Raw genomic sequence first — 25,229 nt, 5'->3', positions numbered from 1 at the left:
CACCTCCCGCCCCTGCCCTCTCTCGCCACTGCCAGCACACCCTACGTTCATTATTTTGTTAATCTTTTATCTCACAGACGTGGGTTTGTTGATTTTGGTGGTGTTTAAAAAAAAAAAAAACTTGTGCCAGCGCGTCACACTCCCCATTTTTTACTAGATTTAGAGAAGCAGCAAGCGAATCGCCTGCCTACTCCCCATTCTGCACGGCTTCTTCCAGGAAGGCTTATTCAAGGCTCGTAGTTTGGATCTATTCTTTGTTACCACTAGTTACTACTTTCCACCACCAGTCAGTTTTTACACCATCACTTAAAGAGCTATTAACAGAGTTCCCTCTGGCCACGGGTTTTGTGCGCAAAAGAAGTCAGTCTTTTGAGCGACACGGAGAAATGTCCGTCTTCCAAATGGGCGATTTTCGTTATTTTATTTTTTGTTCCTCCTTTATTTTATTATTTTTATTTTTTTCCCCATAGCAGAGCGGGAGGAGAGGAGCCGCAGTCCACACGGAGGATGAGCAAGCGCCGTGTCCTGTCGCAAGAGCAGCGAAGCGGGACTGAGACCTCGCCGCGAAGCGCGGAGCTGCGGAGGAGAGGCAAGCCCGGGATGAGGGGACTCTCCAGGACAGGAACCACACTCAGAGACTGGATTTTAACCCCTCGGAGCTGTTCCCAGCCGTCAACACCGCTCCCCAGCGCTACAGCAGGCAGGGGCCGTGAGCGGGCTGAGGACATTTCCGAGGGACTCCCACTCTCCCCCAGAAAATTATCACCAGGAAGGCAGCCACTGTCACGAAGCACAACTAAGAGGGGAAATCATCCGCCCATACATTTCACAAAAGCGAGCAGTGGGGGGAAAAAGATAACCCAAAACTCGTCCCGACCGAGAGCTCTATTTTTACCGGGCATACGCACGCCCCGTGTGTCCCTCGCGGGTGTTTTGGGGCAATCGCACACCCAGTGTCGCAGTCGCGCAGGCTCCCAGTCTTCCCCTTCCCTGCCGTTGCTCTTCAGCCCCGGCCGTGGTGCCAGCGGGCGAGGACTTCCCTGTCTAAACATAGACGGTTTCGCCGTCGGAGCAGGATCCCCGCGAATGTTTCCCCGAGCAACAGCACCAGCGGCCCCGCCGAGCACCGAGGCCGGAGCTGGGAGCGCTCGGGCAGGCTCGGACAAGCCCTGCCCCGGCCTCCGCCCGCCCGGGGCACGGCGGCTCTTCCTCCCGGGGCGGAAGGGGCCAGCCCTCGCTCTCAAAACAAAACCTTATCCCCCCCCCCCCCCCCCCCCCCAAGACGGGTGTTGAAAGCAAAGAAAGAGAGAAGACGGTGTGTCTGTGTGTTGGTTTTTTGAGGCTCACTGCCCTGCCCGGCCCCGCAGGCGGAAAGCACCCCCAGCCCCGCGGCATCCAAGGGCGGCGGGCGGGGTGCCCGAAGGCACTCAGGACGGGGAGAGGGAACCGGGCGGGGACGGTGGGGTAAGGCGGTCAAAGCTTAGGACCCGTTTAGGAACCCGTTCCCCAGCCTCGGCGGCGGTGGAAGGCCCTCCTCTGGTGTTCGCAGTTTTCTTTGTTTACATTCAGTTTAGAAACATTGGCCTTCGGCCAAAAAAAGCGCCGGTTACACACACACACCACTCCCCCTTAACCCCCCATTCCTTCCCCGGTTCAAACTTTCACGACCCCCCGGTTGTTAAAATGTTATTCCCAGATTAACCCTTCGCCCACCTCGGAAAGAAAACATGGTTGGACGGGTGAGTGCACCTGCCCTCGTAGCTCCCCACCGAGGGGCTCGCAACAGGTTCTACCGGGGGATGGAAGTGGAGGTTACCGACGAGAGACACGCTGAAGAGAGCGGAGCGGCTCCGCCGCTCGGTTCAGCGTGTCTCTCCTCGCTGCCCGCGGGGCGGTGCTGTGTGGCAGCGGCAACCGGGCGGGGAAGCAGCGCTGCTCTCCCCGCCGCCGCTCCTCCCGGTTCCCCCCGCGTTGCTCGGGGCGGCGGTTGGGGAGAGCGCTGAGGTCGCTTGTATGCTGTCTGTCCGTCTCGCTGTCTGTCCTCCCCTCCTTTCCCCACCCGGCCCGCCTCTCCACCCCGATATCTTCCACCACCATCAACCCCCCCCCCCTCGGCGAGGAGTAAAGTGCCACCGCTCCGCCTTCTCCTTTTCGCAATGTTGACGCAATCTATAAATAGTGGAACAAAAGAACCAACTTCCTCGCAGCTTTGCTGAAACTGCACAAAAAAGGCAACCGGGGGGCGAGGGGGGGACGGGACACACACGGTTATTTTTTGATTTTATTTTTTCTCCGGTTAAAAGGCGAATCCTTCCCCCCCTCGACACACACGCTACTGGAAGATTATTTATATTTTTTTTTTCCTCGCTGTCTCCTATGCTGGCAACGTCCTGCGAGTGGCTGTTTTGCTTTTGCGCCGAGAGTACGGCTTCCTCCCCGCTTCTTCTGACAGTAAGTGCCCTTTACTGCCTTTTCTACTGGGGTAGGGGGGACTGGGACGGGGGGGCTACCTGCTCCCCTACCTGCCTGCAGCCCCAGAGGAGGGACCAGGCGCTTCGGGGACGGGGGAGGGGGAGCTGTTAGAGGCGGTTAAGTGTAGGGGTTGCGCGCACGGGGGACGGCGCGGGGGTAACTCGCGGATTTGGACGGGGTGGGGGTGGAAGCACGACCCGGTGAAATAAGGTGATCGGGAGTGGGGACGCTTGCCTCTGCCCGCCGAACAAAAGCTGACGCTGATATTAAACGGGCTTTTGTTAGGGGGAAGTGTGTGTGTGTGTGTGCGCGGGGGGGTGAGGGGGGAACAACACCCCGCCCGCAGCAAGTTGTCGTGCGGCGGAGGGCACCTTAGACTTGTTTACCACTCGGCGCCGCGCTCACCGGCGTGTTTACCCTGCACACACGCCTTGGGGCTCCCCCCCTTCAAACCCCTTCCCCCCACAAGGAAGGGGGGGTGGGAGTGTGAGCGGAGAGGGGTTTAAAGGTGGGGGGCGCGCTGAGGAGATGCTGATACGATCACGCGTAAAACAACACCCCCCCCCCCCCCTTCCCCTTTGCCAGTCGGATCGGTGCTAGCGCAGGCAGTTACTGGCCGGAGGGAGAATTACATCATCCCCTGCTCCAGTGATGCTACCTTTAGTGCCGCTACCATGAGCGCAGGGAAACAAGGGGGGCGCGCCTCTAGCCTCCCCGCCGGATCGGGCGTGCGCTCGATCCGAGGCGGGGGGTGAGGCTCACCCCCGCGTCATTCACACACACACACGCCCGCCCGACTGTTTACAGCGCTCACACAGGCGTATTGTGACGTCGCATGATTGACAGCCCGCCTCACTAACGGGGAGGGGGCGCTGCCCCCGACGCCTAGGCCAGAACACGGGCGCCCCGCCTGGTTTCCCCTACTGGGGGAGTTGGAGAGCCGAGCCTAAGATTAAATACTTAAGAAGTTAAACCGAATTTAGACCCTCCAGCATGAGGGTGGTTTAGGTGCTGCCGATTGATTGGCGTTTATGACGTTTTGTGACGGTTTATGACGTTTCAAACGCATGCTACACGCTCGAGAAGCGATTTCTTGCGAGAGAAGCAAGTGTGTTTGTAAACGGGTCAGATCTGTGAAGTTAAACCCCCGCCTAAGCCTGGCGCATTCCCTCTGGGAGCAAATGGGGACACAAGGGGCCGGTTCTCTGCCTGAAGCATGCTCCTGGTGGGGTTGGCACAGAGAAAATGTCACATTGGTGGCCTTGAACACGTCATTGTCCAGAGTGGACAATAAAAAGCTATTTTTTATATACATATATACATATTCAATGAAAAATACACTTAAGCACCGAGAACAAAATCTCAGTTTCATACACTGTCTGCTTCCCCCAATGTTACCAGTGCAATGTTATAGGGTCAAAAACTTGTTGCAATATGCTACTTGGGGGGGTTTACTTAGCCTGTGAAAATATTGAAGTAGTACTTACCTACTGCAAAGTCAATAAATCCATATCACACTAAAACCAACAAAAAAGTGTTTTAGAAACGTGTCAAGAATTGTTTGCCAGAATGCAGCAGAGTAATATTATTACTAAAAGATCAGCATTTACTCACTGCAAAATCCAAGGAACCGTGAAGCCCTGTTTAGCAGCACACAACAGTTTTTCGTGTGTTAATAGTTTGGGTTTCTTCAAAGTGTGTTACTTTTTGAAGTCTGGGTGTTTCTATTTGTGCAGAAAATAGACTGAGAAGCTTTGAGCTCCTACTGTTACAAAAGTTAAAAGGAAACAAAGTTGAGCTGCTAAGTCGGCAGTCTGGAATGAGTCAATAGTATCTCCTTTGTCCTGCTAGCTCTCGCTGCTGTGGTGTATCTTTGCTCTATTTCCTCTGCACAAGCAAAGGGGCATTTCTACCCTCCCTACATTTAATAGTTTGACTATAGATCTCCTAGCTTCCAAATATTGTAACCCACCAGTAAAACTCCAGTGCGTCTGCCTTTCCAGACTGTATGCAACAGCCATGATACTGCCAGTGACAGACAGTACACTGCTCACTTTAACCACATAGATACTTACACATTTTCCATTATCTATAATTAATGGGGCAAATTATTATTGCTTTGTTGTAGTAAGCCTTCACAAAGGAACAAGTAGGCTTTTTAAAGTATTCCATCAGTTTAAAAAAAAAACAAAACAAACAAGCAAAAAAAAACAAACAACCCCAAAACAAACAAAAGAGATTGGGATGGAGATGCAAGGAGATGTAAATAACTCTCCCCTCATTTACTTGGGGATTCCCTGGGAGTCTCAGAGGGCAAGGGGGTAACATCAATGGCTTTTACAACAGGATCACAGGTCCTGACACAGGGTCAGCTGAGAATCTATGCTTGGCTAGCTAGCCCTGTGCTCCAGTTTTGTTTAGCTGGTAGCTAGTCCCTTGAGGGATCAGTGTCAACTGAAGCATGCTAACTTCTATAAGCAATGGGTTGGTCAGTGACCAAGAGCTCTAACCGGCTCCTGGAGGGCTCCCTAGTTCTGTTGTGCTTGGAGTTCAAGTGCTGCTGCCAGGCTGCTTCTGCAGCTTGGGAGCTTGTTACAGAAAGAAATCAAAGTGGCAAGAGTATAAAGCAAACCCCAACTCTGTCCGTTTTCTGAAAACAAAAGGTGGGTGGGTGTAGTAGGTGGATTGGAAAAGCAGCTTGGGTAGGGACGGGTAGGCTCACAGACTGAGGCACAGAAACTGGAATCAACTCCCATCGCTATGAGCTAAGTTTCTGTGTACCGCAAACCCAGTTCACTCTCAAACTATGGCCTTGGCATCAGCATTAGTTGTTCAACAGACCTGTCACACTCCCACAGATCATAAAAAAACGTCAGTTCATTATCCCACATGTAAAGATACTAGTGTTCAGCAAATAAATTAGCAGCATACTTTCTCTGTAATATATGTATGCCTTAAATTAATCCATTAAGGAAGGAGGTACATAGATACATATATGCACACACAGGTATCTCCTCACACTGATAGCCCCTTCTGGTTTAACTGTCAAAAAGCACTGGCAACTAGAATTGGGTTGAGTACAAAGAAAAGTGAAACTGTATTAACTCACTGGGAAGTTGAAACCTGTATTTTAATATATGCTTTGTGTAGTTTTCATTTTTTATGTTACAATACAAAGGTTTTTCAGGTCTGCAAGATCAAGATAATTTTGGTTTGTTTGTTTTATAAAAATAAGGCTTGTTTATTATTAATTTATCTAAATCTGCTTTTCTTTTGATTAACTGAATTACACAAATGAGTAATTAGGAGTATGATTATCTGACTGACCATCCCTTTCCCTTTTCACACTTGAAAAATATTACCAGTCAACTACTGCTGCAGTATTGTATCTGTGACCGTTCTGACTGTACCATTTGGTTGTCTGATACTTTAAATTTTTTTTATGTAACTCTGTAACCCACCACTTCTTTTAAAAACCACAGCCTCATAATTTCTAATGATAACAAGCAGTTTTCTCTGGTCACCATAAAGGCCTGTGTTACGGATTTCTACAGCTGTTGTTTAAAACTCTAAATACATTCCTACCTTTTCAGTTGTGAAGGGTGTTACTAATTTATATTTGGAAATCTGACTGGTACAGACAGCATAGTCTTCCTGGTTCTGCAAGCAGGCAGTTCCAGTGTTTCAGCTTTTGCACAGTAGCACTTTAACAAGCAGCAGCCATGCATAACTAACAAGACTGCAAGTCCAGTTACTGCTTTTTAGAAGCTTGTACCCAGCTCTTAAGTTATCTGAAATGTCCATTTTATATTGTTGCAGCCATATGTCAAAACTATTAACAGCAGGAAAGTGCAGTAGTTATTCACAATGGATAAGATATGGGGCGGGGGGGGGAAGTTTTAAAAATGGAGCCCAAGGCACAGGAAGAAAGCAGCACAGCTCCAGCTATCCTTTTATAGTAACTGGTGTTTTATGGAAAGTGGGAAAGAAAAGAAAACTCTCTCTTCCTTCCAGCAGCTAGCCAGTGATAGCATGACCCTTCTAACTGAAGACTGATAGCATTCTTGGAGAAATCTTTATGCAGGTTTCATTTCTAGTATCTGAGAAGGAGAAGTACTATTTTCCCCAGTTCCTTCTCTTGAACCTTACTTCTGGATTCTGGGTCTCTAGCTATACTGATAGATGTCTAACAGAACAGTTTTCAAATTTGGCATTAATGCTTAATAAAAAGAAATAAACTTTTTCAGAATATTTTGAAGTACTGTAGTAGTTTTCATGAATATTACCTACATGCACAGTTTAACAGTTTGAGTACTGCTTATGTATAGATGACATTAGTTAATCAGGGCATTAGTTTAAAATGTGTACACAAGATACACCTCACACAGACTAAAGAAGTGCTCTCAGCTTGGATTACAGCTACAAATAAATATTTTGTAAAAGATGAATGGAAGTTAGGAAATCAGATGAGAAATATGTCCTTTAGACTGCCCAAAGAAGCAAAAAATAAACATGCCAAAAACTAGGCAACACTAGCTGGCAAAACAGAATATTGAAACGACTGTACTTTCTCAGGACTCTTAGTATCCTTGTTTCTGGCTGAATGTGGTATGTGCATTAACATCCTTTCTTACAAAATAATACATTTCATAAAGATTCCACTGTATGACAGTGTACTGATTGGCTGTCACAACTACTGACTAAATATTAATTTTGGTAGTCTTTCCAAGTTAAATCCATGAACTACTGTATCTGGATAACTTCTAAATCCCTACCCACAAGTGAAACTCCAACAAGCAGATTTCCTGACTTGCAAATTGCCTACCTTTGTTTATAAAGATTTGTTTTGTAATTTACTTCAGTTTATCATTTTTACCTTTTGTAGGTGGTTGGAGAAATGTCAGATGGTCTCTTTTGATTTGTAGTTTACTCCATTTTAGTTTTTACAACACTAAACGTTGTGATAAACACTGCAGACTAAGGAGAAGGAGCTCCACCAAATCGCTTTGGTTTCATAACTCCTACAGATTTTTATCCCTTACACACAACGATTTACATACCAGTGAGAGAAAATGAAAATGAGGGGGAAGCTCATTATAACCCTCTAAGTGTACTTAGTTTCTCCTAACACAAACTAGATTCAACCTCACAAGAACTGTGAAGCGTGAGAGCAGAGGGTCCTTCCTTGTAACAGTCGTGCACATTTAATGCTCTCTTCACTCAACAGAGAAAACAAGACCCAAAATGGGACGGAGGATCTGGGCACCCATTCTTTCACCTTTGCTCCCCACCCCCACTCTTTGAGCTGTAAAGAAAAGATCAGGTTGCACTGTTTTAAAAGCTGGTGCAGTATGCACACTTCCTCTCACGGTATATTGGGGAGCACTGGGAGAAAACCTCTCCCGGAGCTCTCTGCAGGAGCATATACTGCTTCATAACATCCTTTATGCAGGACTGTGGCTTCTCAACAGAGCTGAGCCTACAGTTAAATATGAAAACTTCCCCTGTAAATGCACAGTATGTTTAGGGATGTATTTAAACATTATTGAACTAACTTACCTTTGACACATGGTTTTGAAAGCTTCATGCTTGATGCAAGTCATAAAAACCAAACTATCACAATAGCTCAACACTACAGGTAAAGTAGACCTGAAAATAAATGAAAAAAAAAGAAAACAAAAAACATTTAAATGACTTAGCATAACTTCTGAACACACTTAAATTAACTGGATTAACACATTAAAGTATATAATTGCTCTCTCTTTCATCCCACCATCTGAGTGCAGATTGCTACTTACTGCTCCCACAGACATTTAAAGTTAAATCATAAAGCTGATGTTAAATCTATATCAAGATGGAAGATGGATGGTGTTCTGGCCAAGGTTTGGAAATGGAAGTTCAAACACAGGACGTAATTCTGTCCCTGGCTCAGAATTTCACCAATGGCTTTTTTATCCTAAGATAGGGACAATTAAAACTTTCTTACCTCTCGCTGAATAGAAGAGACAAAATAATGCTTACAGGGTGTCCCAAGGCTACATATACAAAGGTTACAAAAAGTCTAAACCTAAGATCTGAAATAAGTGTTTAGCAAATTTTGTTTAACTTGTCTTTGTCTTTTCAAAATATCAAAATCATAGTTCCAGAGGCAAGGTGCCTAGTTAGTAGTGCCTACTGAATGTCAAAAGGCTAATCCAGCTAGGAAGATCCCCCTTAAAGGAGTTCTTATGCTGTATCATATCTCCACATAAAATAACTGAAAATTATGGTGATTCAAATCCTCACCAGTCTTCCATGCTCTTCACATTAGATATGAAGATATAGTACCTGAATAGGAAAAGGTACTAAAAGCCCTCACATCTCATCCAGAGAAGGATCTTTCTGTAGGAACTGTGGAAGGAAGCCATAAGCCTCCTCCTGATGGAACAGGAGAAGTTTTGGGTGCAGTAGGAGAGTCTGCAGAATAGAGCACTGCAGAGATGCTGGGCTGCGAGTCAGTGGCACTCAGAGGCTAAAAGAGCTGTATCATGGTACCATCTGACAAATGGCCCAACAGTGAGAAGGTATAAATGCTGTTTAATCTTGCCTCAGCCACTTCTATTCGAGCTCTGTGAGTTTTAAAAGGGATAAAATCTCATAGAGGCTTAAAAAAAAGTTGAGATCTTCTGATATAAAGCTGTATATTAGATCTAGGTATTACTATTGTAGTTGTACATGATTTCAACATACGGGTATTTCTTTGAAAGCAAGAATTAAAATAATGATGGGTTGTATCATATGACAACATATTTACGAGTAGTAGCAAAACTGTCTTTTTCTCATGCATAAGATCCATCATTCTAGAGGGAAAGTCTGCTGGAAATATGCAAGAGGCACATGAAAGGAAGGGAAGGAAAGATAAGTTCAGTGGAAGATGCTGTGTTGGATGACTGAAGTCTTCATCAAATAAAAAACCAGTATCCTATTTGCTTTCTGATGCTGTGTAAATGGATGAATCAAAGCCCACACATTCTCTTGCAAATCATGTCACAAGAATTCCACCTCTCTATGCCCCTGAGGTCATGAGTGACTATGTACTGACCCCTGACAGACTCCTGCCACCTTTTTTTTAACACAGCAAGCATACACCTCTCTAACCACTTGAGCCCGTAAGTACTACACATTGTACACTGCCTTCCATACCTTTAAAAAAAAAATTATTTTAGCAATATATGCCTCAAAAACCATTTCATATTATCTGTTACATCTCTCTACAGCCTGAGCTGATGTGTTAAGGTATAAGGAAAAACATAAAAATATAAGATTATTTCAGGGAGAGACCCAGCAGCTTTTCAGAAAAAGGAGTACTTTATTTCAAAGAAAAAAAAAACTTTTTAACTGAAAGAGGCTCATGTTTGTATTATCATAAAAAACTTTTAAAAAGGGGAGGAATCAGTAACTGCAGACCATAGTTCAAAAAGGAAGTTCTGCTACAGGACAGGCCAAACAATTTAAGTTCTTATAGTGCACAATGCTGAACTTATGCCTTAAATATCAAGCTGTGAGTGTGGACTGCTCTTTAATGTATCCAACAGCCTTAATGCTGAAACCTATACAAGGAGATCATTAATACAATAGCATTTGCCAAGCATGAAACTGAGATATTCTTTCATTGAAACTTCTCCAGCTCTAACAAAGGCACCATTCAAAAAAACAACAACAACAGAAAAGGCATTTCAAAGACCACTGTAGTTGCTGGCCATAGACTGATTCTTGAGCTAAAGACAGACATCCGCTAGCCAAAAGGAATAAGTCGAACAAAGGAGAGACTTTCAAGTTTCAGACTTTCAAGTCTGAGACCTGTAGTTTGAACTTATCTCTGTTTTCACACATCAGTAGGTTCAGTGGAGTTAGAAATATCCAGTATGTGTAATGAAAACAATCTTTATCAGTGGATACAGCATGAACATGATAACATATGTTTTCCAAGCCTAGAGCAATTGTCAAGCAATTACTATTTGTCAAGGCAACACACATGATAGTTAGGGTCATCTAACCCTAGGTCATCTCTCTCTACCTTATTCAAGGCAGGTCTCAGTAACTCAGCTGCCCAGCTTTCTTTAATTTGCTCTGATCATAAGTTGCAGACGCAGGTTTCTCTCGCTACACGCAGTGAGAAAGCGGAGGGAGGCAGCAGCAAGGGGTGCAGTTACTGCATCATGATGGCTCATGTAAGGAACAGCTGCTGTGGTTTTGTTCCAAGAAGGAGGGCCCGTGCAGGTCAAAGGGGACTCATGGACAACTGATTATTAACCAGGGCTTTCTAAAGCACTTGCAAGGCCCAGACTGTGTTTGTTTAGGACCCACAACTACAAGTGTATGTTATCAGCAGACTGGGTGGATTGGTTTGTGTCTCTGCGTTACATTACCAATTCTAGCTACCTTTCTCAGAAAAGAGTAAGGCCTTCTTTTAGGCCATGTTAGTCCAGTTTTACACTCCCTTTTTTTTTCTTCTTCCTTTATTTTAAAGGCCCTTATTCAATTAAATATACCCTCTTTATAAAATATGATTCTTTTTGCTATCCAGATGTTATTTCATGCTTGTACAATTTTTATTTAATCATCTATATAACTGGCCTCTGATTCTTAACTTTTACATTTTACAATAGAAAATTTAATGGCTTTTCTTTACCACATGATTCACTCTTCCAATTATAATTTGTAAACTGTGTGTAGATGGAAAATGGAATTCAGTTAAAATGTAGCAGAAGAGCACTTTTTTATCTGTTAAATAGCCATAGACGTACACAGCATGTAAGAAAACAAATGATCAGAACATACTGCACTGAAAACTGATTTATTCAACAAGGAATAATCGCTGCTGGTTGGTGAACTCATGTGATTGTTTCTGGTCAGCATGACCTTCAAGACTTCAGAACTATTACATCTACACCCTGTCACAGCTTTCACTCAGAGACCTGATGAGAAAAAATTAAATTGCCTGCTTTCTCATCTCCCAGTGGATTTTTCAGTTTTGAACATACTAATCATTAATACAAAGTAGATGAGCACATTCAAAGAGAAAAAGAAAAAAAAAACTATCAGAAGCAGGTTCAGCATTCTGTAGGTTACAGTTCCAGCTGCTCTGCCAGGGACTTCCACCCCTTCAGTGGTTTGACTTTCTCGAAAACTTTGGCATCAAAAATGTGTTGCATAGTATTTTTATTGTGTTATTTTAAAATACTATATTAAATTCAACCTTAATACTGGCTGCCACACTTCCATACTTAATTTTAAGTGGTCTTGTTAAAAAAGAAACATTTAATTGAAACACAGCGTACATGTAGAAGTCATTAAACATATATTAATCATTTCAGGAGGCCACACAAGTAATAGAAAAATGTTGATTCCTTCCTTTCCGATTTATCAACCATTTATGCTATAGTATGTTCAAAACAGAACAGGTTCCTACTGTGCTAGCTGGTGTACATACAGAATTAGAGAGACAGAGCCCTGGCACAGAGGTTTGCCTTCATTTGCTCCACACCTGAGGTGTTACTCGTAAAAAACCAAACAGAAGAAGCTATTTTTTCTTTTAAAGCAGTGGCTGTTCAGGTGCAGATTTACCAGCAGCAGGAGGCAGAGGGTGAAAGGATGTTATGAAAGGCTCTAGATCTGACCCTGTTTCTCCAGCCCTTCCTGTTCCCCTCTTCCTCCAGCTCTAGCTGTGTTCACCTACGCCTATCTACTGAAAACTGGAAGGACTTTAAGCTAACCAGGGAACTGAACATTAGCATCGACCATGTTAATCTCTGCTAAATATAGAGACTTCCCATTGAATTTCCTTGTCCTTGCTAAGTGACTTAGGAGGATAAACTTACTATCAGGACAACTCCCCAAGTTGAAAGGAAAAGAAGTTATTTCTGAGGATGTCCAAAGGTTGTGATCATGGCTTGCTGAATTCTGGAACATGACTTATAGATTTGGCATTACAGATCCGTGGATTTGATTTATTCACTTAACAAGGATCAGAATGAAATTCCTCCTCTCAAATTGCTGTGATGGAAACAACACTATCCCATGGATTTTCTATTAATTTTCTTGCTCTTTTCTTTGGCAGGCTCAAATATTTCCTCTCTGTAGTAGAACGAATATGACAGCCAGCATAAAGAACAAGAAAAGTCTTTACTCAAAGTTACAGTGCTTGCAACAAGTTTCTAAAGAGATAAAGATGAATAAAGCTTGACTTAGGTAAGGGCATGACCAAGTGAGGAAAAATTGGTGAGGAAGAGGTATTTCATTATCATGTGTCATAAATCTTTAAAATACCACAGATGGTGTAGCTAGCAAAGCTGACAGTGCAGTAAGAGGAGCGAGAATTACTAAGGTTGGCTCTAGCTGATTGAATTTAAAGAGGGACTTTGACTGTGAGTAGGCCAAGATTCATAAATAAACCTTATTTTAAGAATACAAGAGAGGTCAGACTGGTTCAGGCCAGGGATACACTTGGCCCATTTACCTATCTCCAACAGCAGACATAAGCCAATTCTTATGCAAGTACTCTCTCAGAGAACTGCAGAACCAGGACAAGCACATTTGATGATGCTTATGGGTTCCAGCATCCAACTTGGATCAGGAGGTTTCCTGATCCTGATGTGGTTTGTCTAGTCAGTGACCTTTACTAGATCTCTTCTCCAAGGTCTTGTGCAGTCTCTCCCTAAATCCACCTGAACTCTGTCATCCAGATTGTCTTTAGGTAAATAATGTCATAAGCGTATTACCCATGAACATATTAAATGATATAATTTATTGTATTATTTGCTTTGAACCTGCCTAGTGCCAGCTTCATCTGATGCACCCTCATTTTTCTATTGATAGAGAAGGTGAAAATTTGATCCATGTCCACCCTTTTCACACGTGATTTTAAAACATTTATTGCTGTTTTGAAGAAGTGTTAGAGGGGTGCTGTAATTAAAGTCACCGAAGAAGAGTCCACTGCCCCCTTTTTCTTAGCTCTGCCAATCCACCAGTTTGTCTGCTATCTGTGGCAGATGCTGAAGCTGCTATTGCACAGAAGTCCTTCCAAGATCCTGGGGAACTGGAAGCTTAGATGAGCACATTCTGAGAGAGCCATTCTTTTCTACTGTTAGAGAAGATGCATTAGAGGAAAAGATGCAGTCATGCATATTGTGCTCTTAAAACCCTGCTGGTCTTTCTACAAGCAGAATCTAAAAGAATAGTAGGGAATGGAAATAAAGAGAAGAAAATTTGCCAGTCCACAGAAATCAGGCCCATTCTAAGAAAATTACTTGCTAATAACTAAAGCTCAAGGAATCAATGTAAACTTTATCTAAAAACCAAAGTAGAAAATTGAATATAAAGTAGTTCAAGCTTCCTCTAAAGGAGGATGGCATTGTTTCTAGAGTTCGGCAGTAGACCTTAAGTACTCAAGGTTAACATCATAATTAAAACAGCAGAAGCTTGTGAGAGTTTCCTATTATTTCAGTAGGAAACCTGTGCAGTATAATCCTGTTTTCCCCTGCTATGTGTTTTACAAGGCACGGGAATATTTCCGAAGCAGACAGGAAAGCCTAGTTTCTACTAGTAAAAAATTATACAGATAGGTAAAACAGGTTTCCGTTCTTAGGTAGAACATAAACAAAGCCTTTCAGAAATCTTTCTACAGGCTAAGGTACATTGTATCCATGTACAGAAGATAAGCAGCTTTGCAGAAAAATGCATTTTTAGAGAAATTATGTAAACTCCAGTTAGCGTCAAAGCTATTAAACAGTCCTGTGCTGTTGAAGTAGAAGAGGTTAAGGGAGACTGATCATGCCAGGACACTCAAACAGGAAGTCTTTTCATTTAGGGTTGTGAGTAACTAGTTAAAGTGACTATTTGACACAAAATGATCTGTACTGTTGCAAAATAGTTTCTGTCAGCAGATTTCATCTAGGCAACACCCAGTCTATCAGCTATAATCATACTGGGTTTGGCTGCAGGATCTGATTATTATTTCTGAAGAGTATGTTTGGCTAAGCAGGTAAAGAGACTACTGAAAGTTTCACAAGACACATAGAAAGGCATACAAACTCCATGTTATTAAACAGATAATTTTTTTTTTCAGGAGCTGTCATCATCCCTCTAGTTAGAGTGGGACATTATTTGTGTCTATTATGAACAAGCACACATTTAGAAGTTTGAAAAGGGCAGCTCAGAAGACAGGTCATTGCTGTTGGCTCCTTGCTATGATGGTTAGATACGCTGAAGGTTAGAAAGGCTCAGAACCTCCAGCATTACCAGCTATAAGCCCAAATGTTGACTGGTTTTGACAGGCTTAATTCAAAGCAATATGTCATCTAAAAGTTCCTGAAGATGATCTTGCCCCTTACTGGCTTGTTGATAAAACATATAATTGATTATCCCTTTGATTATCAGCACTTGTTTGGTAAGTCCCTGAAAACCAAGCCCAAATGTACTTTTTGTTCAAGGCAGAGGGTCCTGACTCTGAGATGTTTATATAGAGACAAAGCATTCCCTAAGCATCACAGAGATTTTGAATGTGAGCAGATCCCTATCTCTGAACAGACCTGTCTGTCAGACAAACCCTTGGTATATTAAGATACGAAGGCAACACTGTTTGTTCCAAGTTTAATGAGTACTTCTCTGCATACCATAGACATCTGATGCAGCATGTACCAGGTAGTTGCAAAGACATGGTTCCAGTAAACTTTGTGCACAATGTAAAGTACAGAATGTTTTGTGAGAGACTATAAATGCTGAGATGTTTTCACTGATCGTAAAAGATAACCTAGAAACTGATTTAATTGTCCTGTTACTGTCTAGGATCTCTGCTCTGGGAAGCAAAATGCTCTGATGACGTATAACACCAAAACCATACCAAGTGTTTCAAATCAGTATTGCTAGTTTTGTAAGTCTGAGAAGTATTGATCATATAGTTTTAGACCTGCGTGAACCAAATCAATCATCTGTTGATGTACTGCACTTCACTCCTTTATCTTCTGACACAGGCTGTGATGATGGCTCTTTTTTGGAGGGGGGGGGAAGGCAGAGGGAACAGAAAACTAACAGAAAATTCCTGCTTGATTTACAATAAAGATTTAAGGGTACCACTCTGTAACACAGTCCAGTGTTCCTGTGAAGAATCTAATGTCTTTGCTGCACAGACCCCTATGTAAAAATAGACATCTTGCAGGCTGGCAGTTCAAAATCCCTGAGGATTAGTGATTGGTTAGGAGATTATGGATACTCCAGTCTGAATTTGAAATAGCAAATGAAAGTGCTGAGGCACTGATTGTTGACACTGAACTGATAGCCCCCTCACCCTTCCTGTAAAGTTGCAGATACATTGAAGGCTCTGTCACTGATTTGTAAAGTTGCAGATACATTGAAGGCTCTGTCACTGATTTGTAAAGTTGCAGATACATTGAAGGCTCTGTCACTGATCTGTAACGGTACATTTGCTTCTGCAATCAGTCATAGAAGGGAATCTATTTCTGGTGTTTATTGCTTCTGATAAACTGGAGAGCTTGTAGAGAATAAGAGAGAGAAAACTCACGAGACCAACAAATCACTCAGCACTATGTACAACACCGTACTGAAAATACAATCACTACTATCAGGGTTGAAAATACATAAGGTACTCAACACAAAGTGTGTCACTATCAAGGTCCCTGCAGGCAGCAAGCAAGGAATAAAACCGGTCTTTCCAGGCCCTGGATTTTAAAATACATTAATCAAAGACACGCCATATTGCTGATGAACATTTTATCCCTTGCTACATGCATGGGCAGCAACGCGTGCTGGGTATCACACTCCTGTTGCCTCCATCAGACCTCCCTGCCAGTACAAGTGAACCCTGGCAATGGGTATGTCCAAGAAGCTCAGAATCATAGCTTTCTGGATACTGCATAGGTGACACTATCTTAAATCATAACTGTAGCTTTACTTGTGGAATTTAGAAATAAATTGATTTCTGTTCAAGGGAAGTCTTCTTCCTCCTTTGCTCTATGTTCCCTCTTGGAAAAAGGAAATGTTACAATGGGACTTACTGCCTGCTGAAAAATCACACTAGGAAAAATCTTAAGCCCCAGTAACTTACGATTCCTTTATCCATATCTAAAAAGATATATTTAGTATGTTAACTCAAACTGTATTTTGCTAATTTCATAAGAAGACTTAATTTACAGCATGAAATTAATTATACTATTACATATGAAGTTAAATGACTCACACAGTACATACACTGAATTATTTCCACCTTTTGGTATGATGGAAATAATGAAATCATGAGTGTGTGTACTCGTGTCACTATTTAGTGCACTGAGGATAGTGGACATGAGGGTGCTTCAAGTAGTAGTCTGCTGATACCATCTAATGGACTCTGCTTGTCCAAATAATTTATCCTTATGTATGTGCACTTCTCCATATGTATGTGCACTTCTCCTTATGTATGTGCACTCACTGGGCACATACACACCAGAAATGAAATCCATCTCCACAACCACTCGAAGAAGCAGCCAAAAGCATCCCAGATGAGTTATTCATGCTCTTTATAAAAATTGGGCAATTAAAATAACTCTCTGTGCTTTGGCCAACTTTGATGGAAAACTCAGCTATACAAATTAACACACACATAAACTGCATTAAGCAAGCAACCATCTCTTTATACTGTTACAGTACATCACAATATTAATCTGGAGAGCCCAAAACTAATACACTTTCTAGTACTCTAGAGAAAATATTTTCTTAATCCTGACATTTTCATATTTATTTCTGAAAATTTGCCAAAAAACTTACATACTCTTAGATGGTAAGACTTACACTTTCCAACCTATATCCAACCATAGGGTTGACTTTCTGAAGCACAATTTGTACTACTTTGTCCAGTCCAATTGCAGTTATGTTAAAGAAGGGGACTGCCACCACTTTAAAACATTATTAAATCTGCTAAAATAGAATAACTCAGAATAACTTCACACCATGTTTTCCCAGTTACACCTCCAATTATACATTCTCCTGCCAACTTAAATAAATATTGTATCATTCCAGTTTCCTTGTATATGGTTGTTTACCTCATTTAATCAAACTGCATATATTCTTTTTTCTTCCTAACCACCTTTAATTATTCTTACTGTTTCAGAGTGTCCTTATTTAACTTGTAAGTAATATTTTCAGAATTATTAAATGACAAATTCATTGGCATCTTTGAAAAGGGAAGTTAGATCCTTGTATATTAGCTCTATTTTTTTCTGAATATCATACTATTCAAAATAGGCACAGGCACCTTGCTGGGGATTGATTTCGCATTAACTGCATTGGGCCTCTGAAGATATTCAGGAAAACTAAATTTCTCATCACAACTTCCCTCTGGTAAAGTAAATATTTCATTAGTCAGCAAAAATTATACTTAAACTGTTCCATAAGATATTAAATGGGAAAGCTGAAAAAATAGTTTGTATTTTGTAACTTGAAAATATAAATTGAAATGTGAATGTTCAGTTATTAAAATAATTACATTAATATACATGTTGAAAAGCAAGTTCTGACAGGTAAGACCAGACAACTTTAGATGTCAACTGTAAGTAAAAGAAGCCGTAGTAGTTTTTTTTATCTTTCTCAATTTGTTCAATTCTCTATGGCATCTCACAGTTTAGAACCATTATTCTCTCTTCACGGAACATCTTGGATTATAAACTACTTCTTTGACTTTCATGGGAAGTCCTTAGAAGCCTTTCTAAAAAAGTATTTCACGTCTATCCAGGAATTATATTTTCCTATCCTTGTAAAAAAGTGTGAGTTAAATATTCTGAAGTTGTTTGCTAGGCATTTTCCTTCAAAAGCTTCTCTGACTATATTGTTTTTCTTCTATATACACTGCATTAATATAAAGGTAAAGTGGTATGTGATTCATAGTCTTGAATAATTCTATTCAAGTTGACAACAATCTTTCTCCAGATTGGCTTGTATTATAAAAGTTTTAAGACTTTAGTGATCTCTTTCTAAGTTAATTCTCAAATAGCGTAAGTAGGTGTCTCCTACTTTAAAAAACCCATAAAGCTAGATAAGTCTAGATGATGAAACAGAAAAGTTATACTGGAACCCCTTGGTTCTATATCAAGATAACAAGACAGAGCAGCTACAAAAGCAAAGGGGTGCTACTTATTTTACTCAGATCTTCCTCTCTGGGAGGTTAACCAAGTGAAAGCTGTTTGACTCTCTATACACTATTCATATTTTTAACACAGCTGCTTCTAATAATCAAAATGCCTCTAATACAATTTGAGGGAAGAAGATACAATAAAATGTCCATTTGCAAATGTTCACAGCCTTTCCTGGCACAGACCCAATACAAGAAAAAACACTGGAAGATAAGCACTTTAATTTGAAGACTTTAATAATTGTTTGATATGAAAACGTAAGTCCTTAAGCAGCTAACAGATTATCACAGTAATAAACGGTTTTCTCAATATCCTCCAAACTGAATTTCTCAGAAAGAATAGACATGCTAGCCAGTATTCTGAATAGACTGTATTCTGTCAGTATTCAGAATAGCCAAATGATCTTCATTCCTTGCTCTCCTATGTCACTCATTCTATGTTCTAACAAAAGCATATACACAAATGATTCACATTTTAATCAGGCCCATGAATGCTGGTAACCATACACGAACCACAAATGCTATTTAATATTGTTTTTGAGTACAGAAAAATAAAATACCTTGAGGTTTGGAGCAGAAATACAAGTGATACTTTCTAATATCACTAACCAATTTCACTTGAGGGTTCCATTATCACAGCATAGGTTTCATTTTTATTACTAACAGTCTTTATTTATCACAGTAAAAACAGGCTGTTAACCACAGAAAGTAAAATTCATCATGAAAGTTCTGGTTTTGTTTAGGAATCAGACCTTTTCAGTTATTCTGTCAAATAATAAACTCTGGTTATCTGTGTGTGACTTAAAAGAAACTGCATGTGTTTTGAATGCAAAGTATTTCCGGTATATCTACAAAGCTATACATACCTGAAGAACATGTGCTATATAGAATTAGAAGCCAAAGAGAAAGGGTATTGACAATGCTGAGACCAGCTTCCTGCCCAGAGGATCAAATAGTGTAAGCAGAGTAATAGTACTGCTTGCATGAACAGGCAAAAAATCCTTATCGACTATCTGCAAATGGAAATTATACGTATATGAACTTAAAAAAGTGAAAATTAAAACACAGAAAGGCATACAAAATACAAGAAAACATATGTTGACAAAAGAATGATACCTGCATTTTGGATGATTTATCATCTGTTCAGACTATCCAATTTCACCTCCACATTCCAAATTTATTCTTCAAATTACTTCTTAATATTCCAGATTATTTATTGAGTGGAGCCAACCATTATGAAAGAGGATAGATGTAAGAGCATCTGGATGACAGAAACTTTTTGTCTAATCTGTTTGAAACTGCCAGTGAGGAGTATGCTCCAGCATCACCTGATAGTCTGGTTCCAGTCTGTCCTTGTAGTTAGAAGCCTTTTCCAAATATGTAACCTGTTCTTTTTCACTGTAAATAAAGATAATTTTTTCTTGTCTTTCCACAAGTAGGTACAAAAGACAATTGATGACTGTCTTCTTCACAATAAACTTCAAATGTTACATTATTTTTCTCAGTCTTCTCTTCTCTGGACTAAGTCAATACAACTCTTTTGAAACATGCCTTATAAACCTTGCTTTCCAAAACCCTTTTCATTCATGTGCTCTCCTATGGATTCACCTTTATCAGAAAACAACCTTCCTTTTCCAGACTTTAACACAAAGATACAACAATTTTATTCACTGACTTTTACTCTGGCTATTTTGCATGAGCATTCTTTGATTTTGCTTCATCTATTAAACTAGGTAGGTTCAATGTTATTTAGAATTTTGGGGTACTGAAGAGCAGTAGGCCCCACAGACCCTTCAGACACAATACATTTGTCCATCTCTTCAAGAACTTTTTTTTGGCAATCAGTAATGACATTTACTTTTCCTTGAATGCAGAATAAATCACTTGTTATTATTTTTCTCTTTCTTCAAAGAACTGGTGTAAGCGGTGAGGAGAAGCAAGACACGCCAACCCAATATGGGTGATAAGCAAACTTCTACTTTATTTGTGGCACACTTCGCTTATATCCGCGTGGTGTTTAGCCACGCCTACCAGTCACAACAGTATTGGTCAGTTCTACACAGCTTCCTTCACATTCTCCTCCCACATCCCGTATCCGGTTACCTGTGAGGCCTACACCTTGCTTTGCTTGCACAAGGCCTCTAAGGCTCCATGGCCTTGCTCTTGGAGCCATTCTGCAACAGACTGGATAGAAGAGGGATTTTGTATACTTCCTACTTAGTAATACTATAACTTTTATTTTAGCTGCTAGAACAAGAATTATAATACTCTCACATAAGCAGACAGATAGATGGATGATCAGGCAAGCGCAAAACTAGTTTTCTTTGAGAATCAAGCATAACAGAAAGAAGATTTGACTCAAAGTCTCTCTATTGTCTCAAAATAGATAATGTCTGGTCAAATTGAGGTAGGAGGATATTGCTAGTTGAAGTCTACTATGGAGAATCTTTTTGATGTTTACACAATTTGTCATTCATAGTAGAAGTATGTCATGTTCGGCATTGTTTTCAATGAGTTTTATCTGAATAAAGCAGAAACATTCTGAACCATGAAAAGTAAAACAAAGGATGTAAGATAATAACAGGTGAATTAGTGCTCTAAAGGCTGCAGTGGCCATCTGTCTTCAAATTTAGTTCCAGATGCCTGCTTTTAGAGAATTGAGTCTCCTGACATTTTTTAACCTGATACAGTTTATAGCAGGAATCTCCAAATTATTTCCTTGGAAAGAAGAACAACCAACCAACCAAACAACCAAACAACCAAAAGTGAAAACCTGGGCAGCAGTTTATGACATCTAGCCCAGTTTTTCTGCTTCTTTGCTCTACTTTGCTTGCACAGGCTATGCAACTATACCATAGTCACACATGAAAGTTCTAAGAAGTGGTTTCTATGGTTTGGTTTTGCTTTTTAATATGCATATAGTTTATTCATAGGGTACTTTCATAATGAATTCCTGAAATTTACTAGTTGTTCTTTGTAATCTAGTTTATTCATCTGCAAAACATCCAAATCCCATGACACCCAGGTATGCTCTCAATATACTAAATGAGTAAACAGGCTTAAGGGCTCACAGCAGCATTACACTCCTGCTCAGAGCCACCCATTCCCCATCTTTGGAAAAGCTTTTTTACAATTCTTCTACTCTTCAGACAAAATTCTGATGTAGTCATCTCCTCCTTGATATAGTCCAGCTTAGCTTCCAGCAGCTCCTAAAACCTATGTCCCCTATTTCCTTGAGAAATACAGACAGGCAAAACCCCAACAAGTGATTATCTAAGCAGGAGTGACGGGAACAGAACATATTCAGAATGGACAGAAGCAGTATATGAACACTTCTCTAGCAGACAGTTGTACCTGCACTATCTGCTAAAACATTTTTCAGAATCTCTTTTCACAGAAGTCTTAAAACTATTTTCCTCAAAACAGGAACTACCAGTTCTGTCACTTCAGACATTAGGTTTAAAATATGTAATATATTCAGAGAAAAGTGGATAACTTCAAACATGTTGTTTGGTTGTTTTATGTCATCTTCTAAAACTATGCTTGAGGGGATCAGAGTATTATAATTTCATATAATGCATTTGCATTTCAAAATTACAAGGTCATTATAAGAAAGAACACTTTTCAGCTTTGTATGTAATACATGTGACAGATGTGCTTTATATTTTTCTCCATCTATGTGTATATAATTCTACCTATGCTTTTAAATTATATTCTCTTGATTTATTAATGAAACTTCAATTATTTTAAGAATCAATTTCTATTATTCACAAGAACATAACTCTGCTGAAGCCAAAGCAAGCCAAAGGTGCAGAATCGCACATTCATACTGCAGAATTGATATTTCCCAGCCTAATTCCCCACTATGTTGCACATACGGTTGATGGCAATACAGTAAAGCCAGAAGAGCCAGTCAGTTTCTGCAGAAAAGCTGCCTGTGTTTCTGCAGGACTGCTTCTCCAAATACTTAATCTACAGGCAAATTTATTGTTGAATAGTTATGATGGTCTATTTGCTTCCCAATGTTCCATTAAGAATAATTTCCTATTAAGAACTGTTTCCAAACACCTACTTTCAACCTTCTTTCTCAACTTCTGGCCATTTTCCTTTGATCTATAGCACCCTAAAATTTTGCCCAATTTATTTATTTCTGTGCTTTATGTCCTCAGCACTCACCAGAGGAGCCTATCCCCTTTCAGAATCTGCACAGAGTTTTTTGAGTTTTTATTCCTCTTTTTACTTCTGAGTTACTTAAGCGACAACATACAACTGAATGCTAACGCATCCTGTTCCAACATTGTCTGACTTGTCAGATTTTCTCTTCCCTTTTCTTCTTTTTATTTTCTGTCTTGAGATTTAAGCAGTTAATCCCAGATCACAAAGTAGTCTATGAATGTAAATTTATTTCCCCTTTTTGTGCATCCTGCACATAGTTTTCTACAACCTGTAAAATTAGAAATTATTGTGAAAATAACAGGTGACCTCACTAGGTCAAAATCTGACCTGGAACCTAGTAGTAATTACATCACATATTGGAAACCTATCCAAGTAATACAGACATTATGTTAATCCCAAGATACTATTGCATATCCCTTTTTGAAATCTGTATAAATACTCTGTAAGCACTTATCCCATCATATGCACAATGAGGTCACTATATTGAAGTGTGCCCACTTCAGCATCCGGTCCTTCTCAGAAGTCTCAGAGTAAAACACCATACACAAATGCATTATATTTTAGGCTTTTATCCTACAAGAAGGCCCACATAGGTGGGACCCAAACTGCATTTTAATAATGAACTAAATCTGTTTACCCAATTTCTCAGCCTCTGAGGGGGAATGAATCTTGCCTACCGCATGTTACCTCCACTGGGCAGAATAGGGGTACAGAATCTGAACCCTGTAATATTTTCAGATATTTTTTCTATACTTTCAATTACCATTTTTCTTTGCTGTCTCTTCAACCACCTTTTTAAGTAACTGCTCTGATTTGTAAACAGTGGTCTCAGATTTCCTTTTACTCAGTATTACTCTATTGAAAGAGAAAAATTGGAAGTTGAACACATTTGAAAAAAAAAATATCTAGTGTTTCCTTAAAAGTTTCACTTATTTCAGGCTATTTTAGCAAAAGTATACTAAGCAGATAACTAGGCTCTCTCTCATATAGCATGACATGTTCTAAACTTTCTTTCCTTTTAATTTTATCTTGCATAATGGCAAGCTTAAAGTTCCCATTTCCAGTTCTGTTTTTTTTTCTCCTATTTCATACTTCACTAAACATTTATTCACAGTGGAATCTTGTTCCCCTTCTATTGCAGTGTTATTGCTGAACCAGATTTCTGCTGCTACTCTTCAAACTCTACATTTCTGTCAGTGACTTTCACAGTATGTTTACCCTTTTTCTGGTCACTTTATTAAACTGGAAGTATTGTACATTCAGAAAGTCACTATTTTAGTTCAAAAAGTTCATTCTTTATTTTAGATCTAGTACCTTTTTTTTTTTCCTTATCGCTATCAGATCCAGGAGTGAATTAACTCTTATTATTTTTCCTGGTTTGAAGTTATCTTACAAAAATATCCTGCTTATTTTGACAGATTTCTCGCATTTAATTCACATTCCTCTTTCACAGCTTTTCACGTTTATTTTCATATACAAAGCAATATGTGGGTGTATAATATACATATAATGTGTGTATATATATCATAATCATGGAGATACTCATAATCCTAAACAAAGTTGAATGAAACAAACCTTTAATACAATCTTCATTGATTCTGCATCTTCTTTTCATTCGTGAAATTACTTCTGTGTTTGCCAGCCACATGAATCGCAGAACCTGCAAGCATGGTGGTTGTTTTATAAATTATGCTTCCCTCACCTTATCTTCGTAATAAAGCAACAGATAGTTATATTCTATTTATGTCTTAGCCAGACTTGTTTGTAATGCGATCAAAGAACATTTCATGGAATTTGTAGTGGTGCTTTTCCTCTCAAGACCACATGTACCTAAGCTGTGTTTTTGAAAAGAAAGATCTAATTTGTCACTATTATTTCCAGTAGGACTTCATAGATGAAGTATGTTTTCACATCTCAGTGTAGCAATACTCACTCAACTTTCTTTTCCTCTTGCAAGTGTTTCCCTGTGGTTACACTTACTCATTTGCTGAAAAATCTTTCCTGTTTTGTTAGTATTTCCAGCTATGCTTTCCTCACTGCTCTTCATATATTTAAAAAAACAGACCTTTAAACTGATTGTTTTAACTAAGACATTATCACCCCAAAATTGCAAATCAAACATATACAAACTTGAGTGTAAAAATAATGTTCTCTTCAAACAACAACTTTTAGATTAGTAGTCCTATTAAACAAGCAACAGTTTTCTAACCTAACAAGCAATATCAATACAGTACTCTCAAAACCAAATTTTCTAGAACTATGCTTATTCAAATCAGTTTGATGTACTTCCTTCATACAATAATATGGCATTGTTAGAATTTTATTATTTCTCATTCTGAGTAATACCTTATTCCATAACTACTTTACTATAAAATGAATACAAGTATTAAGTAAGGGACTATTTCAGGATCTGCACTCTATT

At 40.1% G+C, this 25,229-nt stretch overlaps 3 long non-coding RNA genes across 6 annotated transcripts in view; 1 reads left to right on the top strand and 2 right to left on the bottom strand.

Annotated features, from left to right (window-relative positions):
- Nucleotides 1-234: 234 nt before the first annotated feature.
- Nucleotides 235-1,910, bottom strand: LOC133271414 (uncharacterized). Its single transcript, XR_009744132.1, has 2 exons — nt 1,714-1,910; nt 235-691 (listed from the first exon to the last, which is right to left on the bottom strand). It is a non-coding gene; the product is annotated as an uncharacterized LOC133271414 (long non-coding RNA).
- A 142-nt stretch (nt 1,911-2,052) lies between these two features.
- LOC133271412 (uncharacterized) overlaps nt 2,053-25,229 on the top strand; it is a 77,632-nt gene continuing 54,455 nt past the window's right edge. For all 4 annotated transcript variants that reach the window (XR_009744130.1, XR_009744128.1, XR_009744129.1 and 1 more), the window contains exon 1: nt 2,053-2,451. This is a non-coding gene — a long non-coding RNA (uncharacterized LOC133271412). The remainder of the gene's footprint in view (nt 2,452-25,229) is intronic.
- Nucleotides 15,508-16,163, bottom strand: LOC133271416 (uncharacterized). The gene is made up of 2 exons (XR_009744135.1): nt 15,876-16,163; nt 15,508-15,797 (listed from the first exon to the last, which is right to left on the bottom strand). It is a non-coding gene; the product is annotated as an uncharacterized LOC133271416 (long non-coding RNA).

Source organism: Pezoporus flaviventris, unplaced genomic scaffold, assembly GCF_033815535.1.
Source record: "Pezoporus flaviventris isolate CSIRO_AGI_PZ_B2104156 unplaced genomic scaffold, CSIRO_AGI_Pfla_v1 ptg000025l, whole genome shotgun sequence".
NCBI classification, from domain to species: Eukaryota; Metazoa; Chordata; class Aves; order Psittaciformes; family Psittacidae; genus Pezoporus; species Pezoporus flaviventris.
The sequence above is the reverse complement of the archived record's forward strand: the minus strand, read 5'-3'. Positions and strand labels throughout refer to the sequence as shown.